Consider the following 8,097-nt stretch of genomic DNA (forward strand, 5'->3'; position numbering starts at 1 on the left):
TTTTATGCCTCAACAATAAAAAGGCAAATAATATAACTAAAAATGGACAGAGAATCTGGAGATACTTCTCCAAAGAAGATATACACTTATTCAAGAAGCACATGAAAGTATCATTAACCTTTAGAGAAATGCAAATCAAAACCATAAGCTACCACTTCATACCCACTAAGATGGCTCTAATTAAAGAACAAATAATAACAACTGACAGCAGATATATAAAGAAATTGAAATCCTTATACATTACTGGTAGGAATGTAAAATGGCACAGCACTTCAGAAATCTTTTCTGGCAGTTCCTTAAAAAATTACACATAGAAATATCATTGTTCAGTTGCTCAGTCCTTTCTGACTATTTATGACCCCCATGGACTGCAGCACACCAGGCTTCCCTGTTCATCACCATCTGCCAGGGCTTGCTCAAACTCATGCCCATTAAGTCACTAATACTATCCAACCATCTTGTCTTCTGTCGTCCACCTCTCCTCCTGCCTTCAATCTTTCCCAGCATCAGGGTCTTTTCAAATGAGTTGGCTCTTTGTACCAGATGGCCAAATAACTGGAGATTCTGCTTCAGCATCAGTCCTTCCAATGAGTATTCAGGGTTGATTTCCTTTAGGATTGACTGGTTTGATCTCCTTGCAGTCCCAGGGACTCTCAAGAGTCTTCTCCAACAGCACAGTTCAAAAGCATCAATCCTTTGGCACTCAGCCTTCTTTATGGTACAACTCTCACATCCATACATGACTACTGGGAAAACCACAGCTTTGACTATATGGACCTTTGTTGGCAAAGTAATGTCTCTGATTTTTAATATGTTGCCTAGATTTGTCATAGCTTTTCTCCTGAGGAGTAAGTGTCTTTTAATTTCATGGCTGCAGTCACCATCTGCAGTGATGTTGGAGCCCTCAAAAATAAAGTCTCTCACTGTTTCCCCACCTATTTGCCATGAAGTGATGGGACCAGATGCCATGATCTTCGTTTTCTGAATGTTGAGTTTTAAGCCAGCTTTTTCACTTTCCTCTTTCAACTTCATCAAGAGGCTCTTTTTCCTCTTTGCTTTCTGCCATAAGCGTGGTGTCATCTGCATATCTGAGGTTATTGATATTTCTCCTGGCAGTCTTTATTCCAGCTTGTGCTTCATCCAGCCAGCCTTTTCACATGCTCATGATGTACTCTGAATAGAAGTTAAATGAGCAAGGTGACAATATACAGCCTAGACACACTCTTTTTCCAATTTGGAATCAATCTGTTGTTCCATGTCCAGTTCTAAGTGTTGCTTCTTGACCTACATATAGGTTTTGCAGGAGGCAGGTCAGGTGGTCTAGTATTCCTACAGCTTTAAGAATTTTTCAGTTTGTTGCGATTCACACAGTCAAAGGCTTTAGCATAGTCAATGAAGCAGAAGTAAATGTCTTTCTGGAATTATCTTCCTTTTTCTATGATCCAGCAGATGTTGGCAATTTGATCTCTGGTTCCTCTGCCTTTTCTAAATCTTACTTGAACATCTGGGACTTCTTGGTTCATATACTATTGAAGCCTAGGTTGAAGAATTTTGAGCATTACTTTGTTAGCATGTGAAATTAGTGCAATTGTGCAGTAGTTTGAACATTCTTTGGCATTGCCATTCTTTGGCATTGGAATGAAAACTGACCTTTTCCAGTCCTGTGGCCACTTCTGAGTTTTCCAAATTCCCAAAGCAATGAAACTATAAGCCATGCCACGTAAGGCCACCCAAGACAGACGAGTCATAGTGGAGAATTCTGACAAAACGTGGTACGCTGGAGAAGGGAATAGCAAACCACTTCAGCATTCTTGTCTGGATAACCCCATGCATGGTATGAGAAACATCATATGATCCAGCAATGCTACTACTAAATACAAACTCAAGAGAAATGAAGGCATGCCCACATAAAAACTTACACAGGAATGTTCATATCAGGCTTCTTCATAGTAATCAAAAAGTGGAAACCACTCAAATGCCCATAAACTGACATGGATAAACAAAGTATGATATATTCTTACAATGGAATATTATTCATCAACCCAAGGAATGAAGTTCTAATACATGCAGCAACACTGCATGAATCTTGAAAACTTCATAAATAAAAGAAGACAGTCACAAAAGACTATTTTATGATTCAACTTTTATGAAATGCCCCAAATAGACAAATACATAGAAAGTAAATTAGTGACTTCTTAGAGCTGGGTCAGGAGCAGGGAGGGGAGAAATTTACTGAGGGTGAATGGAGAGTGACTATTATGGTACAAGGTTTCTCTGGAGGGTAATGGAAGTTGCTAAGCCCTACCGTGGTGATGGCTGCACAACTCTGTGGTTACACTACAGACATTGACGTGCGCACTTGAAATGGGTGAATGCTACGGTATGTGCAGTATATATCAGTAAAGCCATTAGAGAAATGTGCATGGCAAGCCGCAGACTATCAAACATCTGTATAAAGCCTACACCATTAAAGACAGTAATGAAAACAAACCACACAAATAAACTTGCAGGGGAAAACACAATATAAGAAATAGAAGAAAAGTTCAAATTAAAGACATTAGTATCCTTAGAGAGATGGATAGGAAAATATCCATCTCAATATTTTCATAACAGACCAAGTTCCTGTGAATAAACAAAGATTCCCACAAATAAAAATGCAATTACAACTAAATCAAAGGAACAATCCCAGAAAAATGAAACAAAAAGACAAAGAGTTGTAATCCAGTAGAGATAAGATAAAATTGGAAGATCAACAAGAATTTCAATAATAAGATTTCTAGGACAAGAGAGCAAAGAATATGGAGTAGAGGAAAGTGATATAGAAATAGCAAGAAAATTTTCTATGGCTAAAGGACATGGGCTTCCAAAATCAAAATGCCACAGAACACTCTGAGTAACAATTTTTTTTTAATTTATTTCAAGACACTTTTAAATTAAAGAAGACCAAAAACATAAATATAAGATTCTTAATACTTAAATAGCCAGAACATACATATGTGTCTGACTCTATGGACATAAGTTTGAGTAAGCTCTAGGAGTTGGTGATAGACAGGAAAGCCTGGTGTGCTGCAATCCATGGGGTCGCAGAGTCAGACACGACTGAGTGACTGAACTGAACTGATGTGTATATGTATGGAGATATATATAAAATCAGTGACATGGCATCACACTTTTCATTTGCAACATTAAAAGCTAACTAATCAATATCTTCAAAATCTGAGAAAAAACTTTAGGCCCAAAGTTCTATACTCAGCCTAACTACAAAAGAAGTATGATAGCAAAAGATATTTTCAGATGTACCAGGGCTGAGGAAAATAATCACCCCTGAGCCCTTTCTTACAAATGTACTGGAGAATATGCTTTAGAAAATGATGATATACACCTACAGAAGGAAGTTGTATGACCCAGGAAATTAGGGACCCAGCATAGGAAAACAGCAAAGGGAAGAATCCAGATGGAAGCTTCACTCAAGACTAGAAAGTAATTTATGAAATCTGGAACAGAAGAAATGAAGAGTCAGGAATGGAGGTTTGCGTGTGAGTTTCAGGGGGCAGATGCAACATCAATAAATATCTGAGGTAGGTACTTGGATAATTTAATACTATTTTACAGGTCTCATGGAGCAGTTGAATAGATACACAAGAAACTACAAAAAAAATAGAGAAGGAAAATTAAGTATTATTATACAAAAAAGAAAATACATCAAACTATAAAGTTTGACTCAGTGGTGTTTATATAGCTATAGTAATGCAATTGTGAACTAAACATTTAATTTGAGAAATTGTGATATCGCTGGAAGAAACAGAAGAAGGGGCAAAGGGAAGTGTTAAGGGGGTGGGACTTGTAAGAGGTAAATAATCTCAACAATAAATATTAGCTAAAGTTGAAATGAATCAAGATGGAGATATTGCAGTTTTAAAATGTGACGGTAAAATCCAGACAACAGTTAAAGAAATTGAAAATTATTTGTGCGTGTGTGTGTTCTGGGGGGAATGATAAGGAGAGATGGGTTAACCAATCTGTAATTTTTAATCAAAATGTCTAAATACTGACTGTTGTTTTTAAACCATGTGCATGTATTTAGTTAGATTGCTGTTGTTGTTGTTGCTGTTTAGTTGCTAAGTGGTGTCTGACTTTTTCCAACCCCATGGACTGTAGCCTACCAGGCTTCTCATCCATGGGATTTACCAGGCAAGAATACTGGAGTGGGTTGCCATTTCCTTTCCCAGGGAATCTTCCCCAGGGATCAAATTTGTGTCTCCTACATTGGCAGGCAGGCTCTTGACCACTGAGCTACCTGGAAAGTATTAACTTAGATAAACTATTTTAAATTCATTTTTAATTATAGTACTGAAAAAATTTATAGCACTATGAGGTCAAGAAGCAACAGTTAGAACTGGACATGGAACAACAGACTGGTTCCAAATCAGGAAAGGAGTACATCAAGGCTATATATTGTCACCCTGCTTATTTAACTTATTTGCAGAGTACGCTATAAGAAATACTGGGCTGGATGAAGCACAGCTGGAATCAAGATTGCCAGGAGAAATATCAATAACCTCAGACATGCAGATGATACCATGCTTATGGCAGAAAGTGAAGAAGAACTAAAGAGTCTCTTGATGAGAGTGAAAGAGAAGAGTGAAAAAGTTGGCTTAAAGTTCAACATTCAGAAAACTAAGATCATGGCATCTGGTCCCATCACTTCATGACAAATAGATGGGAAAACAATGGAAACAGTAACAGACTTTATTTTTGGGTGGCTCCAAAATCACTGCAGATGGTGACTGCAGCCATGAAATTAAAAGACGCTTACTCCTTGGAAGAAAAGTTTTGACCAACCTAGACAGCATATTAAAAAGCAGAGACATTACTTTGCCAACAAAGGTCCATCTAGTCAAGGTTGGTTTTCCAGTGGTCATGGACGGATGTGAGAGTTGGACTATAAAGAAAGCTGAGCACCAAAGAATTGATGCTTCTGAACTGTGGCATTGGAGGAGATTCTTGAGAGTCCCTTGGACTTCAAGGAAATCCAGTCGTCCATCCTAAAGGAAATCAGTCCTGAATATTCATTGGAAGGACTGATGCTGAAGCTGAAACTCCAATACTTTGGCCACCTAATGAGAAGAACTGACTCATTGGAAAAGACCCCCATTTGGGTAAAGATTGAAGGCAGGAGGAGAAGGGAATAACAGAGGATGAGACAGCTGGATGGCATCACCGGCTCAATGGACATTAATTTGAGTAAACTCCAGGAGTTGGTGATGGACAGGGAAGCCTAGCATGCTGCACTGCAAGGCATTACAAAGAGTCAGACACAACTGAGCAACTGAACTGAACTAAACTATGAGGTATAAGCACAGACTGTCATAAATTTTAGAGCAGATAGAAAAGACATACTCTTTTCTTTGAAGACCACCATCACTAGATGGATGTGAGTCTGGGCAAACTCCAGGAGTTGGTGATGGACAGGGAGGACTGGGGTGCTGCAATTCATGGGGTCGCAAAGAGTCGGACACAACTGAGCAACTGAACTGAACTGAACTGATCACACAGAAAATCAAACTGTGATTGTCTGTTTTAATTCTAAACTATCTTGGAAAAACTCCTTAACTACAAGATATAGAGACCATTTACAGACTTCTTTACCAACCAAGGGCTTCCCTGATGGCTCAGTTGGTAAAGAATCTGTCTGCAATGCAGGAGACCCCAGTTCGATTCCTGGGTCAGGAAGATCCCCTGGAGAAGGGATAGGCTACCCGCTCCAGTATTCTTGGGCTTCCCTTATGGCTCAGCTGGTAAAGAATCTGCCTGCAATGTGGGAGACCTGGGTTTGATCCCTGGGTTGGGACGATCCCCTGGAGAAGGGAAAGGCTACCCACTCCAGTATTCTGGCCTAGAAAATTCCATGGACTGTATAATCCATGGGGTCGCAAAGGGTCGGACACAACTGAGCGACTTTCACACGCAATGGAGTTGTCTCTTGTCTCTTTCACCATCCAAAGACAGTAGTTCCAACTTGCAAGAAAGATGTTGCATGAAAAATAAGAACTCTCCCAATGCTGACACTCCCAATATGTTTTATGACCAGGAAAAGATTCCACATACACAGCCAGTGTACCTTGGAAGGAGGGCCCACCCACTCCCCCCAACAAAAGAAGGACAATGTTGCAGTGCTAATCTCAAAACTGGATCTGCCAGGTGTAAAGGTAATTGACACAGAGTGAGAGTATCCTGGGGCAGCACTGGAGAATCAACTGAGAGATGTTCTGGGGTCTGCATATCGAAGATACCCAAGGCATCAGGACAGAGGCTTGTCCCATCCCCTTGCAAGGCCATAATCCAGGAGGCAATAGAATTTTTCCCTTTGGACCAAATCTTTGAAACCACCTTAGATCAATAGTCATGTTCCATTCTGTCTAAATCACAGCATATGGACCAAGCAAATGGTCAACTCTGCTATTAATAACGTGTGGGGTTCTGTGGAACAAGCCCTATCCAGTTAATCAGAGCACAAGACAGAAAGTCTGGTGTTTGTGGGAGTTAATACATTTATCTGGCTCTGTCAAACCCTGTTGGCCAGTTCTCATAGCTCTCGAATTTAAAGATACCAGGTCCATTCTGCCTTGGCTGGCTTGCAATCATGGGTTTTTCCACAGCTATTGAACTAGGAGGGGAGTAATTCCCAAAGCCTTTCTTTAATCCCCTGGATGCCACGCTTTTTGAAGACCCCTATCTACTTGCCCTCACTGGGGTCCTATCTTGTCATTCTCAGGACTTCCTACACTCTTCGTCTTATGTACTTATTAACCTCTTACTAAAAGAAGAGTGATGGAGTAGGAAATGGCAGCCCACTCCAGTATTCTGGCCTGGGAAATCCCATGGACAGAGGAGCCTGATGGGCTACAGTCCATGAGGTCGCAGAGTTGGACACAACTTATGGACTAAACAATAACGTGTATTGATTACTATCCCCAAAACATTTAAAATATAAACTTCACGACAATCCCAGGGCAAATATTTTACTTACTTTTGCATATAAGGAAATAGAATTTGAGAGACAGCACAGTGATCTAAATCACCCTTTAAATTAATTTTATTGGAGTACAGTTGCTTTACAGTGTTCTGTTAGTCTCTACCATACAGCAAAAGTGAATCGGGTATATGTATACACATATCCCCTCTTTTTTGGATTTCCTTTCCTTTTAGGTTTCCATGGGGCAGTGAGTAGAGTTCCCTGTGCTATATTAAGGCAGGCACATAGAATCTACAAAAATGGTATATATGATTTTCTTTGCAAAGCAGGGAAACAGACATAGAGAACAAACATGGGGGAAGGAGAGAGAGGATGAACTGGAGATTGGGATTGACACACATATATAAATGCACTATTGATATTGTGTATTAAAATACCTAAATCATTTTTAATTGGCTTCTATTCATCACTTTATTAACAGATGTCAAACTCTTACGTCCATAGACTCTCGTAGCCTGGCTCTTATCTAAAACGGAAAGGGCGGAATGATAACATACATGAAAGAAAAGTGCTAAATGTGGGCATTGTGTTGAGTGAAATAAGTCAGAGAGAGGCAAATACTGTGTTTATGTGTGGACTCTAAAAGATACAACAAAAGTAGTCAATATAAGAACAACAACAAAAAGGCAGACTCACAGGTATAGAGAGAAACCTAGTGGTTACCAGCCTCAGGGGAGGGACAACACAGGGGAAGAGGAGTGGGAGGCACAAACTGTTGGCTCTAAGATAGGCTGCAAAACTGTATTGTACAACACAATATAGGGAATATAGTCAATATTTTTTAATAATGTAAATAGAAAGTAACTTTTAACATTTTATAAAAATAAAAGATAAATTATTTAAAAAAAAAAAAAAAAAGAAGAGTGAGCTTCTCAGGCCAGGTTCCTGCTTCCTACTTTCTGGGGCTCCTGCATTTCCTCTTTCAGGTGGCCTCTGTTCATCACTTTATTAACAGACTTCAAAACTCTTACGTCCATAGAACCTCATAGAATTGGCTCTTATCTAAAACAAAAAGGGCAGAATGATAACATACATGAAAGGAAAGAGCTAAACGTGGTGGT

The sequence above is a fragment of the Bubalus bubalis genome, chromosome 4 (genome assembly GCF_019923935.1).
Source record: "Bubalus bubalis isolate 160015118507 breed Murrah chromosome 4, NDDB_SH_1, whole genome shotgun sequence".
In the NCBI taxonomy this organism is placed as follows: Eukaryota; Metazoa; Chordata; class Mammalia; order Artiodactyla; family Bovidae; genus Bubalus; species Bubalus bubalis.